Here is a 23331-nt window from a genome sequence, read left to right as displayed (position 1 = left end):
ACCTTGATCAAAACACCTGAATTTGGCAGAGACACGGCCGGGAAGACATTTTCGGCACGGGTTGGGGTGGTTGCGGTCCCGTACGAGGCAAGTTTACAGTACAGTAACAACACAGACTAATCGCACCACTGTGATTGAGTGTGATCGTATCATTTGACAGTTCAACGTGCGCTATCTTTCTCCCTCTCCCTCACACACGCACAGACATAAAGACGTAAAGACATAGAACAATATAGAGGAAGATCTTTAAGAAGGCCAACATGAAAATAGCCCAGCGGCATGTACACATTCACTGCTAGTCCAGGTGGCACTGCGGCCACACGATAACAAACAACATAGTTCAATCAACAGCCCGTCAGCAGTCCCCCAACTACAAGGTTACCTGTCCTGTCAATAGTGGTGAATTGCACATCTCAGACCCACCGTCGCCACGGTACATTCCAAAGCATTCACATTAGTTGCGCGATACGTCTCAAATGTAGGCCTATGTGGAACATTAATACAATAGTTGCTATTATTGTTGATACTATTATACTTCATAATACTTCTATTAAGGGCGGATCATACCAGGCTACGATAAACCCATCCTTTGGCATGAGCCAAACCTATAATCTAGTTCTACTTCAAAACAATACCTTAAATCGATGTCTTGATCACAGGACTTCTTGCAATATTCCACTTTAATCCATACGGTTTAACACACCAACATTGCTAGCAAGCATGTGATAACATTGTATTGCTAATTCAGAACTGTGTAGGCTACAATATTTTCTTCCGTTTCTTGACCTCAGCATAACCCCCCTCCGAACAACTGCCAAGTCCAACACAAGTCTGGCTATTAACGAGCCCATCCTCAGCCTCGCCATCGCGAGTCGTGTTTGAACTTGATTTCTTTCGAAATAGTAAAAACTTGTCCATATTTTTTAAGCGCCAACGAGCCGGCAACGAACATCTCTGACTGATAATCTCGCCGCGAGATGTCCGCATATTTGAAATGTTATTTATTTTTCGTAAGACTATGCTATTAATGAAATTATTGTTTCATGTACATTAAATAATAATTAATTAATATTGTACATATTGCTTGGGATAGTTTGTGTTAATTGTGTGTATGTGTTTTTTTTTAATCTGTTCATGTCACTTACAGAGTGTGCGCATGCCCAACGCTCGGGAACTGGGCACGGTGAGGGGGAGGGGAGGAGAGGAGAGTCCCAGGCTGACTCGTGTTCATTTGAACGACAGTCCAGTCACGGCCCTGAAATGTTGACGCTACTCACTGATTATGCACTTAATCTGGTGATTCATATGACAGGAATGGTCGGTATGGTGACGGGTACCGCATTCGGCCATAGGTTTAGTTGAACTTATTTAATACCATTTTACGGAAAATGGCATTATTTCAAATATGTTGTTTGAGTTTGACAAAAAATCAGGGGTTGCTCTGGGGTTTCTGAGTAATTGCTTGGAGTTGCTATAGCAACGGCAAGCAACCGTTTGGCGCCGCCCCTGGGTGCACCCCTCTCTCACTGTGAAAAACAAAACTAAACTCCTCCTGAGAGTACACCCGTCCGCCTGTAGACAATAAAGTGTCATTTACAATTCATAAACGCACTGTTTACAATTATTCCAACGATATTCTGTTGTTTAAGAAAGAAAAAAGGATTCTTTCTGTGGCGTGTCGATAACTCGGATCTCCAGGTTTCCTTTCGTTATGCTTCCATCTCGCTGATTTCAGATTCTCCTGTCATCGTGTGACCGGTGGTCTACAGTGTTTATTAAAGTCTAGACATCTCCGAATGCTTTGCAGCCGTTCTCCACGGGAACACGCGTGGGCATCGTTCAGCCCACCTGAACGTGTTCAACTCATACTTACCTGGCAAGGGAGATACCATGATCAAGAAGGTGGTTCACCCATAGCGAGGCTCAGCCATTGCACTGAGGCTGTTACTGACCCGTGCGAATTCCCCAAATGTGGGAATCTCGATTGCATAATTTCTGGTAGTGGGGGACTGCGTTCGCGCTCTCCCCTGATCATGTTGTTCTAAAGAAATAATAGCTATGAATGGCTTCATAGTGCTATATTGCAGTCCATACCATGTTTTGCATCGCTACGTTTCTTCAAAAGATCACGCAAACGATGACGCCCAAGCAGTGTAATGCATTGCGTTCAAATATGGAACTCTGAGTCTGGAATAACGCATTCATTCATTCATTCATTCATTCATTCATTCATTCATTTCTTTCATTCATTATGGATCCTTATTTCCAGAAATATTATGTGCAAGGCCTAGATTATCAAAATCCGCTAGTCTGCTGAATGTTTTGTTTATTATTTTCATACTTTGAGTTGATGTAGCTGATGAGATTCATATTATCAAGTGGAAAAGTGTTTAATTGTTACATTTTTGGGCTGAATTAAGAAAAATAATAAGAATGTATTCAGTGCACTCACTTTGTCTGGATGACAGAGCCATTCACAGAATTCATTATTTTGACCACACAGGGAGTGCAGCCAGCAAAGTGGGGGTGTATTCACACCTCTGGTTGCGGGAGCGAAGACACAAGGACTTCTAATTTCTTTGGTGTGTTTTTTCTTTCCACTACCCCACCCCTTGTGAAAGCCAAGCACAAAGAGACTCAAATTCTTTTACAACTTTTATTTTTCACCCCGAATGGGTTTCATTGAAAAGGCAATGCATATAAAACACAAGTAAACAAGATCTGTTTAATTAAAAGCTCGCCCACCACAACAAGGTACAGATCTACAGGCGAGAACACGAGAGCATGAGACGAGAGACAAACATGTACTACCATTTGCAAACATTTAGTTAAACATGGAGCTGACAGACATGCACACATCAAAAGGAAAGGCACATATAAATAACATTAATAATAATGCAAAAATCTCAACAATTGAAGAACACACACTTGTATTCAAGATACAACTCAACAATTGGCTTGTACAGGCTAAAGTGCAATAATGAACATGATTATCCAAAGACTCAGGTGACCAATCAACAAATAAAGGCTCAAGCTGTTCCTCCCTTTTGTGTTTTTTTGTGTTTTCTTTAGCAAACTTTTGTTAAAACTGAAGCAGACAAATACATACAAACATCACAAACACATGAAGCTGACAAAGACAAACAACATGCATGACAAAAACACAGATTATCTGAACATGAACAACCACTAAAGGGTATGTAAACTGATTGTGTTAGATTGGAACTGATTAAGGTTAAAAAGATTGGCCTTGATATTGAAAATAGACCAGAATGGATACTACAAAGTTTTTTTGCATTTTTTTTAACGATATAAATAAATAGATAGTGCTTGCTGAAGCACTTTCATAACCCACACAAAGACAGAGACAAACACACACAAACAAGCCTCTTTCTCTCTCTTACAGATGGCACAGGAACAGTGGCATCACAGAGGTAAGTTATTCACACACACACACACACACACACACACTAGGGCTGGGCGATATGGACCAAAAGTCATATCTCGATATCTTCAAGCAGAATATCGATATAAGATATATATCGATATTTGTCGAAGGCGGGGGGGTGCGGCGCGCTCCGTGCGCAGATTTGATATTACTATTTCTACCGTTCGGAATTGAATACAGTTTGATGGTTGAATAAACCGTGGACTAGACACTGCCTCCGCCTCGTATTAGAGAACATTATAATATATAACATCACGGCCAAAAGCTTTGTGCGCCTCCGAAATATTATGAACCGTAACGACTGCGTGGGGGGGGGCGGACATGACATGCTATTTTATGTATTCTTTAATATAGGTATTAGTGGGCAACTAACACAGTATTCAAAGACGTTCCAGAAATTCTGCCGTGCAGCCACGGTACCATGCGCTGTTTACAGTGGATGTATCGCAATGGCGAGGCGCATAGCCTTTTGCCGTGTTCTGTAAATATTCTAGAACACACGGGAGGCATGTCGCAGTTCATGTACTTCAGCGAGTCAAAGCCAAAGTTCCTTTCCCCCAATTCCTTCTCAACCATGGCTCAGATAACCCCCAATACAGTCTCGTTGTGGAAATACAAGAGACGTCAAAGAACCGACAAGAAACACTCGCGTTACAGTGTGTGTGTTCACACACACACACACACACACACACACACACACACACACACACACACACACACACATGTGGCGCTCGCACGGTCGTGTCTCATTGGCGGGCCAACGTCTCTGGGCGGGCCAGGCAGAGTAAGGGGAGGAGCTTGGTTGAATAAACCGTGGACTAGACACTGCCTCCACCTCGTATTTGAGAACATTATAATATATAATATCACGGCCAAAAGCTGTGTGCACCTCCGGAATATAATGGACAGAATTGCACCCCTTTGGTTGCGACAGTTTTTAAGCACTCTCCACAAATTACGTGATTTTGTAATTCGTCAGACAACTTATATCCAAACCATTTTCATACTATGGAGCTGTTGGTCTTTCGCTTGCAAACAAGCTCCTCGGAGCTGCAAGCTGCATGCGCAGGCGGACTCCATAGCTGTGTTCGAAAGCTTTCCCTATCACGGATATAGTGCACTATATAGGGTGCTCGCCATTTTGTAGTGGTGTTCGAATTCTCAGTGGTTAATTTCATGCACAATATAGTGCACTTAAAATACCCAATAAATAGTGAACGATTTCGAACACGGCTCATGTTTCAAAAAGTGACGGGGGGGGCAGGCAGAGGCTGTGTGTGTGAGCCGGAGGCAGAGCGGGAGAGACATAAGCAGAGTAACGAAATAGCAGGCGGCAGGCGCGGTTCGAAACTGGTGTTATTTGGAACAAATGTGCTGTAATTTCAACGCAAATTAAATTATATCGATATTGACGATATGGTCTCGTTTCATATCGCGTTTGAAAAAATATCGATATATTTTAAATATCGATATATCGCCCAGCCCTCACACACGCCCAGCCCTCACACACACACACACACACACACACACACACACACACACACACACACACACACACACACACACACACACACACACACACACACACACACACACACACACACACACACACACACAGTCCTCCTTTCCAACTCTGCATCCACGACACTCTTAAAGAGTTCAAAGTTGTCATACACCACATTGTCGAAGCCAGGGGTAGTGGACTTCCTAGTGGATGGACAGTAGGAAAACATTTTCTGCATGCTTCCAGCCACTTTGTCCTTGAAAGGGTTGTACCTCTTCCACTGTCCACCACAGTTTGGCATGTGGCAAGCCCCACATGGCCTTGAGGACTTGTTAGGCATGAATGCCTTCACTGTTGGTGCAGGAGGGACAAAGCACTGGCTGCAGGATGTCCCACGAAACAGGACGGAGGGGGCCTGTGGCTGTGCGGGGAAGACCTGCAGTATGGGTGCTGCCGACACAGGGGGTGGGCCGTAGGTCAACGCAGCGGGTGGCCTCGGCTGGAGGTGGGTGGGCGCAGAAGGCCTCGGCAGAATGGGGGTGAGCGCAGCAGGCTTCGGCCGGGTGGAGGACGACAACCCAGTGGGCTGAACGGGTCGGTTCGCGGGAGTCACAGGCTGTGGCTCAGCAACAAATAATCTGGAAACATAAAATACACATGTGATCAGTATTGATATGACGTGTGTGCTATTTGCTTTCCACAGCCAACAGGTGAAACAAAGTGCTTATGACAACTTACCTCCGCTTCTCACCACGTCTCTTTCCAGCCTCGTGATGGATGAGCCGGTACTGGACCTGAGGCCGGTCTGGCGGAGGGAGGGATGTTGGCAGCGCAGGAGCCTCCGGGAACGGTGCGTCCGACAGCACTTTCAGGTGAGGAGTCACCTTGTGGCCGAAGGAGCAGTCGCTCCTTCTGCCACTTCAGCAGCCACACCAGCCAGCCGACATCATTCTCCACAAGCCACCTGAAGGTCTGACCGGCGTACTACCTGAACGTGATGACCAGCTGACCTTTCCACAGCTCAGCCCCCGACCTCTTGGCAGCCGCCTCTGCTGTCTTGAGATCCAGCCATTTAGGGTCAACAACAGTGCTGCTGCGGGCCTCTGCCACAGACCTTGCTGCCTCTGTACATTACAGCATGGCCTCTCCTTGCCGGTACAAAATGATGTTGGGGTACAGGTGTAGCTGTTGATGGCTGACCAGCGATGGTTTAGTGGCCAAGCTCTTTCCGCAGACATCACAGGTAAAGGTCTCCCTGGCGATGGCATGGATCTTCAGATGACTCACCAGGTTGGACTTTTCACTGAATGTCTTGTCGCACACGGTGCACTGATGTGTAGGCTCCTCCATGTTCCATCTGGTACAGTAAAACATGAATAAATGAGTACAACAAGCAGATCATTTAGAGTGACAATATGTAGCCCTTTATTATACAGAAATGTGCTGTTGGTGTATTAGCCTAGGACAACACGCTCGCCAGATTGTTATCTATGTTGTTAGAAATCAGCTACTGTTTACCAGGTATGCAGCGCATCCCATGCAACAAGAGATTAACACGGTCGCCAAATTGCTTTATGTTACACTTACTCTCGCATCAGCTGTTGTCTAAACAGTCACATTTACCCAAATCAACACATATCCACATCAAATTGTCCAAGAAAACGTTGATTGTCGCCGAAAAGCAACAAGTTTGCAGGTATGCGACGTATGCCCTTACTCATTGTAAACAGTGTCGTTAGCCGCGCCTAGCCATCGTTACAAAACACACATTAATCAGCTTATTATTTCAACGACCCCTGGGTACATATAGTCATGCCATACACCGTTGGAAAGCTTAGATTACCACGATTAAAAGAAGACCACCCACGAGTAATATAGTTGCTCGCAGACAAAACGGCGATAGGTTGACTGAAGTCTACCCAGCAGCTAAAAACGTAACCTCTACGTCTTCCCTTTATACACAACGACCGTGTTATGACACGGTCGAAATATTTTCTCTTTCTACAAAATCGAAACAGCTTAATACAAACCTTAAAAAAGGTCTAATTATCAACTAGCAAACGGTGAAGGGGATACAATTTACCTGAGTGAAACCACGTGCTGTAAGCTATTTTCTTTTTCAACTCGAGCTCATTGGCTGCAATGGCTGCAATAGAGTTCCGGGTGTTGACGTTGTTGGGGCGGGGAAATCGTGGGCACCACCATTTTGGCAGTATTCGATAGTATTGTTGGTTTATTTATTTTTTAACATTTTTTTGGTGAAGCACTGCTTCACCTGTAGTCTTATAGAAGCCTCCACTGCTCCAAACTCTATTTGTGAAACATGCAGACGGCCTAGTGAGACTGCCAGCAGGCAGCAGCAAAGAGATGTAGCGACCTCGGTTTATTTCTTCAGCTTTCACATACACACAAACACGCACACAGGGTGCTTGGTCATTCTTTTGTTTTTTTTTCGTTGTCTGTTAAACCGCCACGTGGAGCGACGTGTCTGGGAACGTCGCCTCTTGGTCTGAGCGTGTGTAGGCATCGCTTCTCGGCCTTTTGGCTAAGATCAAGTGTAGTATCTGTTCTTATCAGTTTAATATCTGATACGTCCCCTACCCGGGCACCATATATTAAATTGATTTTTGGAACTGGGAGATGGAAAAGGGGCTTGCCCCGTCCACTCCACGCATCGACCTGGTATTGCAGTACCTCCAGGACCGGTGCACCCAGTGGCGGCGCCAGAAATAATTTGTTGCAGTTACTTAACAGTTGCTGTATGAATTCAAGAGGTTGCTGGTCAAAAAAAAAAACCTTGATCAAAACACCTGAATTTGGCAGAGACACGGCCGGGAAGACATTTTCGGCACGGGTTGGGGTGGTTGCGGTCCCGTACGAGGCAAGTTTACAGTACAGTAACAACACAGACTAATCGCACCACTGTGATTGAGTGTGATCGTATCATTTGACAGTTCAACGTGCGCTATCTTTCTCCCTCTCCCTCACACACGCACAGACATAAAGACGTAAAGACATAGAACAATATAGAGGAAGATCTTTAAGAAGGCCAACATGAAAATAGCCCAGCGGCATGTACACATTCACTGCTAGTCCAGGTGGCACTGCGGCCACACGATAACAAACAACATAGTTCAATCAACAGCCCGTCAGCAGTCCCCCAACTACAAGGTTACCTGTCCTGTCAATAGTGGTGAATTGCACATCTCAGACCCACCGTCGCCACGGTACATTCCAAAGCATTCACATTAGTTGCGCGATACGTCTCAAATGTAGGCCTATGTGGAACATTAATACAATAGTTGCTATTATTGTTGATACTATTATACTTCATAATACTTCTATTAAGGGCGGATCATACCAGGCTACGATAAACCCATCCTTTGGCATGAGCCAAACCTATAATCTAGTTCTACTTCAAAACAATACCTTAAATCGATGTCTTGATCACAGGACTTCTTGCAATATTCCACTTTAATCCATACGGTTTAACACACCAACATTGCTAGCAAGCATGTGATAACATTGTATTGCTAATTCAGAACTGTGTAGGCTACAATATTTTCTTCCGTTTCTTGACCTCAGCATAACCCCCCTCCGAACAACTGCCAAGTCCAACACAAGTCTGGCTATTAACGAGCCCATCCTCAGCCTCGCCATCGCGAGTCGTGTTTGAACTTGATTTCTTTCGAAATAGTAAAAACTTGTCCATATTTTTTAAGCGCCAACGAGCCGGCAACGAACATCTCTGACTGATAATCTCGCCGCGAGATGTCCGCATATTTGAAATGTTATTTATTTTTCGTAAGACTATGCTATTAATGAAATTATTGTTTCATGTACATTAAATAATAATTAATTAATATTGTACATATTGCTTGGGATAGTTTGTGTTAATTGTGTGTATGTGTTTTTTTTTAATCTGTTCATGTCACTTACAGAGTGTGCGCATGCCCAACGCTCGGGAACTGGGCACGGTGAGGGGGAGGGGAGGAGAGGAGAGTCCCAGGCTGACTCGTGTTCATTTGAACGACAGTCCAGTCACGGCCCTGAAATGTTGACGCTACTCACTGATTATGCACTTAATCTGGTGATTCATATGACAGGAATGGTCGGTATGGTGACGGGTACCGCATTCGGCCATAGGTTTAGTTGAACTTATTTAATACCATTTTACGGAAAATGGCATTATTTCAAATATGTTGTTTGAGTTTGACAAAAAATCAGGGGTTGCTCTGGGGTTTCTGAGTAATTGCTTGGAGTTGCTATAGCAACGGCAAGCAACCGTTTGGCGCCGCCCCTGGGTGCACCCCTCTCTCACTGTGAAAAACAAAACTAAACTCCTCCTGAGAGTACACCCGTCCGCCTGTAGACAATAAAGTGTCATTTACAATTCATAAACGCACTGTTTACAATTATTCCAACGATATTCTGTTGTTTAAGAAAGAAAAAAGGATTCTTTCTGTGGCGTGTCGATAACTCGGATCTCCAGGTTTCCTTTCGTTATGCTTCCATCTCGCTGATTTCAGATTCTCCTGTCATCGTGTGACCGGTGGTCTACAGTGTTTATTAAAGTCTAGACATCTCCGAATGCTTTGCAGCCGTTCTCCACGGGAACACGCGTGGGCATCGTTCAGCCCACCTGAACGTGTTCAACTCCTACTTACCTGGCAAGGGAGATACCATGATCAAGAAGGTGGTTCACCCATAGCGAGGCTCAGCCATTGCACTGAGGCTGTTACTGACCCGTGCGAATTCCCCAAATGTGGGAATCTCGATTGCATAATTTCTGGTAGTGGGGGACTGCGTTCGCGCTCTCCCCTGATCATGTTGTTCTAAAGAAATAATAGCTATGAATGGCTTCATAGTGCTATATTGCAGTCCATACCATGTTTTGCATCGCTACGTTTCTTCAAAAGATCACGCAAACGATGACGCCCAAGCAGTGTAATGCATTGCGTTCAAATGTGGAACTCTGAGTCTGGAATAACGCATTCATTCATTCATTCATTCATTCATTCATTCATTTCTTTCATTCATTATGGATCCTTATTTCCAGAAATATTATGTGCAAGGCCTAGATTATCAAAATCCGCTAGTCTGCTGAATGTTTTGTTTATTATTTTCATACTTTGAGTTGATGTAGCTGATGAGATTCATATTATCAAGTGGAAAAGTGTTTAATTGTTACATTTTTGGGCTGAATTAAGAAAAATAATAAGAATGTATTCAGTGCACTCACTTTGTCTGGATGACAATCTGGAAACATAAACATGTCACAGAATTCATTATTTTGACCACACAGGGAGTGCAGCCAGCAAAGTGGGGGTGTATTCACACCTCTGGTTGCGGGAGCGAAGACACAAGGACTTCTAATTTCTTTGGTGTGTTTTTTCTTTCCACTACCCCACCCCTTGTGAAAGCCAAGCACAAAGAGACTCAAATTCTTTTACAACTTTTATTTTTCACCCCGAATGGGTTTCATTGAAAAGGCAATGCATATAAAACACAAGTAAACAAGATCTGTTTAATTAAAAGCTCGCCCACCACAACAAGGTACAGATCTACAGGCGAGAACACGAGAGCATGAGACGAGAGACAAACATGTACTACCATTTGCAAACATTTAATTAAACATGGAGCTGACAGACATGCACACATCAAAAGGAAAGGCACATATAAATAACATTAATAATAATGCAAAAATCTCAACAATTGAAGAACACACACTTGTATTCAAGATACAACTCAACAATTGGCTTGTACAGGCTAAAGTGCAATAATGAACATGATTATCCAAAGACTCAGGTGACCAATCAACAAATAAAGGCTCAAGCTGTTCCTCCCTTTTGTGTTTTTTTGTGTTTTCTTTAGCAAACTTTTGTTAAAACTGAAGCAGACAAATACATACAAACATCACAAACACATGAAGCTGACAAAGACAAACAACATGCATGACAAAAACACAGATTATCTGAACATGAACAACCACTAAAGGGTATGTAAACTGATTGTGTTAGATTGGAACTGATTAAGGTTAAAAAGATTGGCCTTGATATTGAAAATAGACCAGAATGGATACTACAAAGTTTTTTTGCATTTTTTTTAACGATATAAATAAATAGATAGTGCTTGCTGAAGCACTTTCATAACCCACACAAAGACAGAGACAAACACACACAAACAAGCCTCTTTCTCTCTCTTACAGATGGCACAGGAACAGTGGCATCACAGAGGTAAGTTATTCACACACACACACACACACACACACACACACTAGGGCTGGGCGATATGGACCAAAAGTCATATCTCGATATCTTCAAGCAGAATATCGATATAAGATATATATCGATATTTGTCGAAGGCGGGGGGGTGCGGCGCGCTCCGTGCGCAGATTTGATATTACTATTTCTACCGTTCGGAATTGAATACAGTTTGATGGTTGAATAAACCGTGGACTAGACACTGCCTCCGCCTCGTATTAGAGAACATTATAATATATAACATCACGGCCAAAAGCTTTGTGCGCCTCCGAAATATTATGAACCGTAACGACTGCGTGGGGGGGGGCGGACATGACATGCTATTTTATGTATTCTTTAATATAGGTATTAGTGGGCAACTAACACAGTAGTCAAAGACGTTCCAGAAATTCTGCCGTGCAGCCACGGTACCATGCGCTGTTTACAGTGGATGTATCGCAATGGCGAGGCGCATAGCCTTTTGCCGTGTTCTGTAAATATTCTAGAACACACGGGAGGCATGTCGCAGTTCATGTACTTCAGCGAGTCAAAGCCAAAGTTCCTTTCCCCCAATTCCTTCTCAACCATGGCTCAGATAACCCCCAATACAGTCTCGTTGTGGAAATACAAGAGACGTCAAAGAACCGACAAGAAACACTCGCGTTACAGTGTGTGTGTTCACACACACACACACACACACACACACACACACACACACACACACACACACACATGTGGCGCTCGCACGGTCGTGTCTCATTGGCGGGCCAACGTCTCTGGGCGGGCCAGGCAGAGTAAGGGGAGGAGCTTGGTTGAATAAACCGTGGACTAGACACTGCCTCCACCTCGTATTTGAGAACATTATAATATATAATATCACGGCCAAAAGCTGTGTGCACCTCCGGAATATAATGGACAGAATTGCACCCCTTTGGTTGCGACAGTTTTTAAGCACTCTCCACAAATTACGTGATTTTGTAATTCGTCAGACAACTTATATCCAAACCATTTTCATACTATGGAGCTGTTGGTCTTTCGCTTGCAAACAAGCTCCTCGGAGCTGCAAGCTGCATGCGCAGGCGGACTCCATAGCTGTGTTCGAAAGCTTTCCCTATCACGGATATAGTGCACTATATAGGGTGCTCGCCATTTTGTAGTGGTGTTCGAATTCTCAGTGGTTAATTTCATGCACAATATAGTGCACTTAAAATACCCAATAAATAGTGAACGATTTCGAACACGGCTCATGTTTCAAAAAGTGACGGGGGGGGCAGGCAGAGGCTGTGTGTGTGAGCCGGAGGCAGAGCGGGAGAGACATAAGCAGAGTAACGAAATAGCAGGCGGCAGGCGCGGTTCGAAACTGGTGTTATTTGGAACAAATGTGCTGTAATTTCAACGCAAATTAAATTATATCGATATTGACGATATGGTCTCGTTTCATATCGCGTTTGAAAAAATATCGATATATTTTAAATATCGATATATCGCCCAGCCCTCACACACACACACACACACACACACACACACACACACACACACACACACACACACACACACACACACACACACACAGTCCTCCTTTCCAACTCTGCATCCACGACACTCTTAAAGAGTTCAAAGTTGTCATACACCACATTGTCGAAGCCAGGGGTAGTGGACTTTATGTTACACTTACTCTCGCATCAGCTGTTGTCTAAACAGTCACATTTACCCAAATCAACACATATCCACATCAAATTGTCCAAGAAAATTGTCGCCGAAAAGCAACAAGTTTGCAGGTATGCGACGTATGCCCTTACTCATTGTAAACAGTGTCGTTAGCCGCGCCTAGCCATCGTTACAAAACACACATTAATCAGCTTATTATTTCAACGACCCCTGGGTACATATAGTCATGCCATACACCGTTGGAAAGCTTAGATTACCACGATTAAAAGAAGACCACCCACGAGTAATATAGTTGCTCGCAGACAAAACGGCGATAGGTTGACTGAAGTCTACCCAGCAGCTAAAAACGTAACCTCTACGTCTTCCCTTTATACACAACGACCGTGTTATGACACGGTCGAAATATTTTCTCTTTCTACAAAATCGAAACAGCTTAATACAACCCTTAAAAAAGGTCTAATTATCAACTAGCAAACGGTGAAGGAGATACAATTTACCTGAGTGAAACCACGTGCTGTAAGCTATTTTCTTTTTCAACTCGAGCTCATTGGCTGCAATGGCTGCAATAGAGTTCCGGGTGTTGACGTTGTTGGGGCGGGGAAATCGTGGGCACCACCATTTTGGCAGTATTCGATAGTATTGTTGGTTTATTTATTTTTTAACATTTTTTTGGTGAAGCACTGCTTCACCTGTAGTCTTATAGAAGCCTCCACTGCTCCAAACTCTATTTGTGAAACATGCAGACGGCCTAGTGAGACTGCCAGCAGGCAGCAGCAAAGAGATGTAGCGACCTCGGTTTATTTCTTCAGCTTTCACATACACACAAACACGCACACAGGGTGCTTGGTCATTCTTTTGTTTTTTTTTCGTTGTCTGTTAAACCGCCACGTGGAGCGACGTGTCTGGGAACGTCGCCTCTTGGTCTGAGCGTGTGTAGGCATCGCTTCTCGGCCTTTTGGCTAAGATCAAGTGTAGTATCTGTTCTTATCAGTTTAATATCTGATACGTCCCCTACCCGGGCACCATATATTAAATTGATTTTTGGAACTGGGAGATGGAAAAGGGGCTTGCCCCGTCCACTCCACGCATCGACCTGGTATTGCAGTACCTCCAGGACCGGTGCACCCAGTGGCGGCGCCAGAAATAATTTGTTGCAGTTACTTAACAGTTGCTGTATGAATTCAAGAGGTTGCTGGTCAAAAAAAAAAAACCTTGATCAAAACACCTGAATTTGGCAGAGACACGGCCGGGAAGACATTTTCGGCACGGGTTGGGGTGGTTGCGGTCCCGTACGAGGCAAGTTTACAGTACAGTAACAACACAGACTAATCGCACCACTGTGATTGAGTGTGATCGTATCATTTGACAGTTCAACGTGCGCTATCTTTCTCCCTCTCCCTCACACACGCACAGACATAAAGACGTAAAGACATAGAACAATATAGAGGAAGATCTTTAAGAAGGCCAACATGAAAATAGCCCAGCGGCATGTACACATTCACTGCTAGTCCAGGTGGCACTGCGGCCACACGATAACAAACAACATAGTTCAATCAACAGCCCGTCAGCAGTCCCCCAACTACAAGGTTACCTGTCCTGTCAATAGTGGTGAATTGCACATCTCAGACCCACCGTCGCCACGGTACATTCCAAAGCATTCACATTAGTTGCGCGATACGTCTCAAATGTAGGCCTATGTGGAACATTAATACAATAGTTGCTATTATTGTTGATACTATTATACTTCATAATACTTCTATTAAGGGCGGATCATACCAGGCTACGATAAACCCATCCTTTGGCATGAGCCAAACCTATAATCTAGTTCTACTTCAAAACAATACCTTAAATCGATGTCTTGATCACAGGACTTCTTGCAATATTCCACTTTAATCCATACGGTTTAACACACCAACATTGCTAGCAAGCATGTGATAACATTGTATTGCTAATTCAGAACTGTGTAGGCTACAATATTTTCTTCCGTTTCTTGACCTCAGCATAACCCCCCTCCGAACAACTGCCAAGTCCAACACAAGTCTGGCTATTAACGAGCCCATCCTCAGCCTCGCCATCGCGAGTCGTGTTTGAACTTGATTTCTTTCGAAATAGTAAAAACTTGTCCATATTTTTTAAGCGCCAACGAGCCGGCAACGAACATCTCTGACTGATAATCTCGCCGCGAGATGTCCGCATATTTGAAATGTTATTTATTTTTCGTAAGACTATGCTATTAATGAAATTATTGTTTCATGTACATTAAATAATAATTAATTAATATTGTACATATTGCTTGGGATAGTTTGTGTTAATTGTGTGTATGTGTTTTTTTTTAATCTGTTCATGTCACTTACAGAGTGTGCGCATGCCCAACGCTCGGGAACTGGGCACGGTGAGGGGGAGGGGAGGAGAGGAGAGTCCCAGGCTGACTCGTGTTCATTTGAACGACAGTCCAGTCACGGCCCTGAAATGTTGACGCTACTCACTGATTATGCACTTAATCTGGTGATTCATATGACAGGAATGGTCGGTATGGTGACGGGTACCGCATTCGGCCATAGGTTTAGTTGAACTTATTTAATACCATTTTACGGAAAATGGCATTATTTCAAATATGTTGTTTGAGTTTGACAAAAAATCAGGGGTTGCTCTGGGGTTTCTGAGTAATTGCTTGGAGTTGCTATAGCAACGGCAAGCAACCGTTTGGCGCCGCCCCTGGGTGCACCCCTCTCTCACTGTGAAAAACAAAACTAAACTCCTCCTGAGAGTACACCCGTCCGCCTGTAGACAATAAAGTGTCATTTACAATTCATAAACGCACTGTTTACAATTATTCCAACGATATTCTGTTGTTTAAGAAAGAAAAAAGGATTCTTTCTGTGGCGTGTCGATAACTCGGATCTCCAGGTTTCCTTTCGTTATGCTTCCATCTCGCTGATTTCAGATTCTCCTGTCATCGTGTGACCGGTGGTCTACAGTGTTTATTAAAGTCTAGACATCTCCGAATGCTTTGCAGCCGTTCTCCACGGGAACACGCGTGGGCATCGTTCAGCCCACCTGAACGTGTTCAACTCCTACTTACCTGGCAAGGGAGATACCATGATCAAGAAGGTGGTTCACCCATAGCGAGGCTCAGCCATTGCACTGAGGCTGTTACTGACCCGTGCGAATTCCCCAAATGTGGGAATCTCGATTGCATAATTTCTGGTAGTGGGGGACTGCGTTCGCGCTCTCCCCTGATCATGTTGTTCTAAAGAAATAATAGCTATGAATGGCTTCATAGTGCTATATTGCAGTCCATACCATGTTTTGCATCGCTACGTTTCTTCAAAAGATCACGCAAACGATGACGCCCAAGCAGTGTAATGCATTGCGTTCAAATGTGGAACTCTGAGTCTGGAATAACGCATTCATTCATTCATTCATTCATTCATTCATTCATTTCTTTCATTCATTATGGATCCTTATTTCCAGAAATATTATGTGCAAGGCCTAGATTATCAAAATCCGCTAGTCTGCTGAATGTTTTGTTTATTATTTTCATACTTTGAGTTGATGTAGCTGATGAGATTCATATTATCAAGTGGAAAAGTGTTTAATTGTTACATTTTTGGGCTGAATTAAGAAAAATAATAAGAATGTATTCAGTGCACTCACTTTGTCTGGATGACAATCTGGAAACATAAACATGTCACAGAATTCATTATTTTGACCACACAGGGAGTGCAGCCAGCAAAGTGGGGGTGTATTCACACCTCTGGTTGCGGGAGCGAAGACACAAGGACTTCTAATTTCTTTGGTGTGTTTTTTCTTTCCACTACCCCACCCCTTGTGAAAGCCAAGCACAAAGAGACTCAAATTCTTTTACAACTTTTATTTTTCACCCCGAATGGGTTTCATTGAAAAGGCAATGCATATAAAACACAAGTAAACAAGATCTGTTTAATTAAAAGCTCGCCCACCACAACAAGGTACAGATCTACAGGCGAGAACACGAGAGCATGAGACGAGAGACAAACATGTACTACCATTTGCAAACATTTAATTAAACATGGAGCTGACAGACATGCACACATCAAAAGGAAAGGCACATATAAATAACATTAATAATAATGCAAAAATCTCAACAATTGAAGAACACACACTTGTATTCAAGATACAACTCAACAATTGGCTTGTACAGGCTAAAGTGCAATAATGAACATGATTATCCAAAGACTCAGGTGACCAATCAACAAATAAAGGCTCAAGCTGTTCCTCCCTTTTGTGTTTTTTTGTGTTTTCTTTAGCAAACTTTTGTTAAAACTGAAGCAGACAAATACATACAAACATCACAAACACATGAAGCTGACAAAGACAAACAACATGCATGACAAAAACACAGATTATCTGAACATGAACAACCACTAAAGGGTATGTAAACTGATTGTGTTAGATTGGAACTGATTAAGGTTAAAAAGATTGGCCTTGATATTGAAAATAGACCAGAATGGATACTACAAAGTTTTTTTGCATTTTTTTTAACGATATAAATAAATAGATAGTGCTTGCTGAAGCACTTTCATAACCCACACAAAGACAGAGACAAACACACACAAACAAGCCTCTTTCTCTCTCTTACAGATGGCACAGGAACAGTGGCATCACAGAGGTAAGTTATTCACACACACACACACACACACACACACACTAGGGCTGGGCGATATGGACCAAAAGTCATATCTCGATATCTTCAAGCAGAATATCGATATAAGATATATATCGATATTTGTCGAAGGCGGGGGGGTGCGGCGCGCTCCGTGCGCAGATTTGATATTACTATTTCTACCGTTCGGAATTGAATACAGTTTGATGGTTGAATAAACCGTGGACTAGACACTGCCTCCGCCTCGTATTAGAGAACATTATAATATATAACATCACGGCCAAAAGCTTTGTGCGCCTCCGAAATATTATGAACCGTAACGACTGCGTGGGGGGGGGCGGACATGACATGCTATTTTATGTATTCTTTAATATAGGTATTAGTGGGCAACTAACACAGTATTCAAAGACGTTCCAGAAATTCTGCCGTGCAGCCACGGTACCATGCGCTGTTTACAGTGGATGTATCGCAATGGCGAGGCGCATAGCCTTTTGCCGTGTTCTGTAAATATTCTAGAACACACGGGAGGCATGTCGCAGTTCATGTACTTCAGCGAGTCAAAGCCAAAGTTCCTTTCCCCCAATTCCTTCTCAACCATGGCTCAGATAACCCCCAATACAGTCTCGTTGTGGAAATACAAGAGACGTCAAAGAACCGACAAGAAACACTCGCGTTACAGTGTGTGTGTTCACACACACACACACACACACACACACACACACACACACACACACACACACATGTGGCGCTCGCACGGTCGTGTCTCATTGGCGGGCCAACGTCTCTGGGCGGGCCAGGCAGAGTAAGGGGAGGAGCTTGGTTGAATAAACCGTGGACTAGACACTGCCTCCACCTCGTATTTGAGAACATTATAATATATAATATCACGGCCAAAAGCTGTGTGCACCTCCGGAATATAATGGACAGAATTGCACCCCTTTGGTTGCGACAGTTTTTAAGCACTCTCCACAAATTACGTGATTTTGTAATTCGTCAGACAACTTATATCCAAACCATTTTCATACTATGGAGCTGTTGGTCTTTCGCTTGCAAACAAGCTCCTCGGAGCTGCAAGCTGCATGCGCAGGCGGACTCCATAGCTGTGTTCGAAAGCTTTCCCTATCACGGATATAGTGCACTATATAGGGTGCTCGCCATTTTGTAGTGGTGTTCGAATTCTCAGTGGTTAATTTCATGCACAATATAGTGCACTTAAAATACCCAATAAATAGTGAACGATTTCGAACACGGCTCATGTTTCAAAAAGTGACGGGGGGGGCAGGCAGAGGCTGTGTGTGTGAGCCGGAGGCAGAGCGGGAGAGACATAAGCAGAGTAACGAAATAGCAGGCGGCAGGCGCGGTTCGAAACTGGTGTTATTTGGAACAAATGTGCTGTAATTTCAACGCAAATTAAATTATATCGATATTGACGATATGGTCTCGTTTCATATCGCGTTTGAAAAAATATCGATATATTTTAAATATCGATATATCGCCCAGCCCTCACACACACACACACACACACACACACACACACACACACACACACACACACACACACACACACACACACACACACACACAGTCCTCCTTTCCAACTCTGCATCCACGACACTCTTAAAGAGTTCAAAGTTGTCATACACCACATTGTCGAAGCCAGGGGTAGTGGACTTTATGTTACACTTACTCTCGCATCAGCTGTTGTCTAAACAGTCACATTTACCCAAATCAACACATATCCACATCAAATTGTCCAAGAAAATTGTCGCCGAAAAGCAACAAGTTTGCAGGTATGCGACGTATGCCCTTACTCATTGTAAACAGTGTCGTTAGCCGCGCCTAGCCATCGTTACAAAACACACATTAATCAGCTTATTATTTCAACGACCCCTGGGTACATATAGTCATGCCATACACCGTTGGAAAGCTTAGATTACCACGATTAAAAGAAGACCACCCACGAGTAATATAGTTGCTCGCAGACAAAACGGCGATAGGTTGACTGAAGTCTACCCAGCAGCTAAAAACGTAACCTCTACGTCTTCCCTTTATACACAACGACCGTGTTATGACACGGTCGAAATATTTTCTCTTTCTACAAAATCGAAACAGCTTAATACAACCCTTAAAAAAGGTCTAATTATCAACTAGCAAACGGTGAAGGAGATACAATTTACCTGAGTGAAACCACGTGCTGTAAGCTATTTTCTTTTTCAACTCGAGCTCATTGGCTGCAATGGCTGCAATAGAGTTCCGGGTGTTGACGTTGTTGGGGCGGGGAAATCGTGGGCACCACCATTTTGGCAGTATTCGATAGTATTGTTGGTTTATTTATTTTTTAACATTTTTTTGGTGAAGCACTGCTTCACCTGTAGTCTTATAGAAGCCTCCACTGCTCCAAACTCTATTTGTGAAACATGCAGACGGCCTAGTGAGACTGCCAGCAGGCAGCAGCAAAGAGATGTAGCGACCTCGGTTTATTTCTTCAGCTTTCACATACACACAAACACGCACACAGGGTGCTTGGTCATTCTTTTGTTTTTTTTTCGTTGTCTGTTAAACCGCCACGTGGAGCGACGTGTCTGGGAACGTCGCCTCTTGGTCTGAGCGTGTGTAGGCATCGCTTCTCGGCCTTTTGGCTAAGATCAAGTGTAGTATCTGTTCTTATCAGTTTAATATCTGATACGTCCCCTACCCGGGCACCATATATTAAATTGATTTTTGGAACTGGGAGATGGAAAAGGGGCTTGCCCCGTCCACTCCACGCATCGACCTGGTATTGCAGTACCTCCAGGACCGGTGCACCCAGTGGCGGCGCCAGAAATAATTTGTTGCAGTTACTTAACAGTTGCTGTATGAATTCAAGAGGTTGCTGGTCAAAAAAAAAAACCTTGATCAAAACACCTGAATTTGGCAGAGACACGGCCGGGAAGACATTTTCGGCACGGGTTGGGGTGGTTGCGGTCCCGTACGAGGCAAGTTTACAGTACAGTAACAACACAGACTAATCGCACCACTGTGATTGAGTGTGATCGTATCATTTGACAGTTCAACGTGCGCTATCTTTCTCCCTCTCCCTCACACACGCACAGACATAAAGACGTAAAGACATAGAACAATATAGAGGAAGATCTTTAAGAAGGCCAACATGAAAATAGCCCAGCGGCATGTACACATTCACTGCTAGTCCAGGTGGCACTGCGGCCACACGATAACAAACAACATAGTTCAATCAACAGCCCGTCAGCAGTCCCCCAACTACAAGGTTACCTGTCCTGTCAATAGTGGTGAATTGCACATCTCAGACCCACCGTCGCCACGGTACATTCCAAAGCATTCACATTAGTTGCGCGATACGTCTCAAATGTAGGCCTATGTGGAACATTAATACAATAGTTGCTATTATTGTTGATACTATTATACTTCATAATACTTCTATTAAGGGCGGATCATACCAGGCTACGATAAACCCATCCTTTGGCATGAGCCAAACCTATAATCTAGTTCTACTTCAAAACAATACCTTAAATCGATGTCTTGATCACAGGACTTCTTGCAATATTCCACTTTAATCCATACGGTTTAACACACCAACATTGCTAGCAAGCATGTGATAACATTGTATTGCTAATTCAGAACTGTGTAGGCTACAATATTTTCTTCCGTTTCTTGACCTCAGCATAACCCCCCTCCGAACAACTGCCAAGTCCAACACAAGTCTGGCTATTAACGAGCCCATCCTCAGCCTCGCCATCGCGAGTCGTGTTTGAACTTGATTTCTTTCGAAATAGTAAAAACTTGTCCATATTTTTTAAGCGCCAACGAGCCGGCAACGAACATCTCTGACTGATAATCTCGCCGCGAGATGTCCGCATATTTGAAATGTTATTTATTTTTCGTAAGACTATGCTATTAATGAAATTATTGTTTCATGTACATTAAATAATAATTAATTAATATTGTACATATTGCTTGGGATAGTTTGTGTTAATTGTGTGTATGTGTTTTTTTTTAATCTGTTCATGTCACTTACAGAGTGTGCGCATGCCCAACGCTCGGGAACTGGGCACGGTGAGGGGGAGGGGAGGAGAGGAGAGTCCCAGGCTGACTCGTGTTCATTTGAACGACAGTCCAGTCACGGCCCTGAAATGTTGACGCTACTCACTGATTATGCACTTAATCTGGTGATTCATATGACAGGAATGGTCGGTATGGTGACGGGTACCGCATTCGGCCATAGGTTTAGTTGAACTTATTTAATACCATTTTACGGAAAATGGCATTATTTCAAATATGTTGTTTGAGTTTGACAAAAAATCAGGGGTTGCTCTGGGGTTTCTGAGTAATTGCTTGGAGTTGCTATAGCAACGGCAAGCAACCGTTTGGCGCCGCCCCTGGGTGCACCCCTCTCTCACTGTGAAAAACAAAACTAAACTCCTCCTGAGAGTACACCCGTCCGCCTGTAGACAATAAAGTGTCATTTACAATTCATAAACGCACTGTTTACAATTATTCCAACGATATTCTGTTGTTTAAGAAAGAAAAAAGGATTCTTTCTGTGGCGTGTCGATAACTCGGATCTCCAGGTTTCCTTTCGTTATGCTTCCATCTCGCTGATTTCAGATTCTCCTGTCATCGTGTGACCGGTGGTCTACAGTGTTTATTAAAGTCTAGACATCTCCGAATGCTTTGCAGCCGTTCTCCACGGGAACACGCGTGGGCATCGTTCAGCCCACCTGAACGTGTTCAACTCCTACTTACCTGGCAAGGGAGATACCATGATCAAGAAGGTGGTTCACCCATAGCGAGGCTCAGCCATTGCACTGAGGCTGTTACTGACCCGTGCGAATTCCCCAAATGTGGGAATCTCGATTGCATAATTTCTGGTAGTGGGGGACTGCGTTCGCGCTCTCCCCTGATCATGTTGTTCTAAAGAAATAATAGCTATGAATGGCTTCATAGTGCTATATTGCAGTCCATACCATGTTTTGCATCGCTACGTTTCTTCAAAAGATCACGCAAACGATGACGCCCAAGCAGTGTAATGCATTGCGTTCAAATGTGGAACTCTGAGTCTGGAATAACGCATTCATTCATTCATTCATTCATTCATTCATTTCTTTCATTCATTATGGATCCTTATTTCCAGAAATATTATGTGCAAGGCCTAGATTATCAAAATCCGCTAGTCTGCTGAATGTTTTGTTTATTATTTTCATACTTTGAGTTGATGTAGCTGATGAGATTCATATTATCAAGTGGAAAAGTGTTTAATTGTTACATTTTTGGGCTGAATTAAGAAAAATAATAAGAATGTATTCAGTGCACTCACTTTGTCTGGATGACAATCTGGAAACATAAACATGTCACAGAATTCATTATTTTGACCACACAGGGAGTGCAGCCAGCAAAGTGGGGGTGTATTCACACCTCTGGTTGCGGGAGCGAAGACACAAGGACTTCTAATTTCTTTGGTGTGTTTTTTCTTTCCACTACCCCACCCCTTGTGAAAGCCAAGCACAAAGAGACTCAAATTCTTTTACAACTTTTATTTTTCACCCCGAATGGGTTTCATTGAAAAGGCAATGCATATAAAACACAAGTAAACAAGATCTGTTTAATTAAAAGCTCGCCCACCACAACAAGGTACAGATCTACAGGCGAGAACACGAGAGCATGAGACGAGAGACAAACATGTACTACCATTTGCAAACATTTAATTAAACATGGAGCTGACAGACATGCACACATCAAAAGGAAAGGCACATATAAATAACATTAATAATAATGCAAAAATCTCAACAATTGAAGAACACACACTTGT

The 23331-nt window shown here is 43.4% G+C and overlaps 7 non-coding genes across 7 annotated transcripts; all 7 read left to right on the top strand.

Moving 5' to 3' along the window:
* Positions 1–1865: 1865 nt before the first annotated feature.
* On the top strand, positions 1866–2030 carry LOC130378817 (U1 spliceosomal RNA). Its single transcript, XR_008894946.1, has one exon. It is a non-coding gene; the product is annotated as a U1 spliceosomal RNA (small nuclear RNA).
* A 5447-nt stretch (positions 2031–7477) lies between these two features.
* On the top strand, positions 7478–7668 carry LOC130378812 (U2 spliceosomal RNA). Its single transcript, XR_008894941.1, has one exon. It is a non-coding gene; the product is annotated as a U2 spliceosomal RNA (small nuclear RNA).
* A 1943-nt stretch (positions 7669–9611) lies between these two features.
* On the top strand, positions 9612–9776 carry LOC130378806 (U1 spliceosomal RNA). Its single transcript, XR_008894936.1, has one exon. It is a non-coding gene; the product is annotated as a U1 spliceosomal RNA (small nuclear RNA).
* Positions 9777–13801: 4025 nt separating this feature from the next.
* Positions 13802–13992, top strand: LOC130378811 (U2 spliceosomal RNA). Its single transcript, XR_008894940.1, has one exon. It is a non-coding gene; the product is annotated as a U2 spliceosomal RNA (small nuclear RNA).
* A 1944-nt stretch (positions 13993–15936) lies between these two features.
* LOC130378805 (U1 spliceosomal RNA) lies at positions 15937–16101 on the top strand. The gene has a single exon (XR_008894935.1). It is a non-coding gene; the product is annotated as a U1 spliceosomal RNA (small nuclear RNA).
* A 4025-nt stretch (positions 16102–20126) lies between these two features.
* Positions 20127–20317, top strand: LOC130378810 (U2 spliceosomal RNA). The gene has a single exon (XR_008894939.1). It is a non-coding gene; the product is annotated as a U2 spliceosomal RNA (small nuclear RNA).
* A 1943-nt stretch (positions 20318–22260) lies between these two features.
* Positions 22261–22425, top strand: LOC130378818 (U1 spliceosomal RNA). The gene has a single exon (XR_008894947.1). It is a non-coding gene; the product is annotated as a U1 spliceosomal RNA (small nuclear RNA).
* The last annotated feature ends 906 nt before the right edge of the window (positions 22426–23331 follow it).

Source organism: Gadus chalcogrammus, unplaced genomic scaffold, assembly GCF_026213295.1.
Source record: "Gadus chalcogrammus isolate NIFS_2021 unplaced genomic scaffold, NIFS_Gcha_1.0 GACHA102, whole genome shotgun sequence".
Lineage (NCBI taxonomy): Eukaryota > Metazoa > Chordata > Actinopteri > Gadiformes > Gadidae > Gadus > Gadus chalcogrammus.
This window is presented reverse-complemented; position numbering and strand designations above follow the sequence as displayed.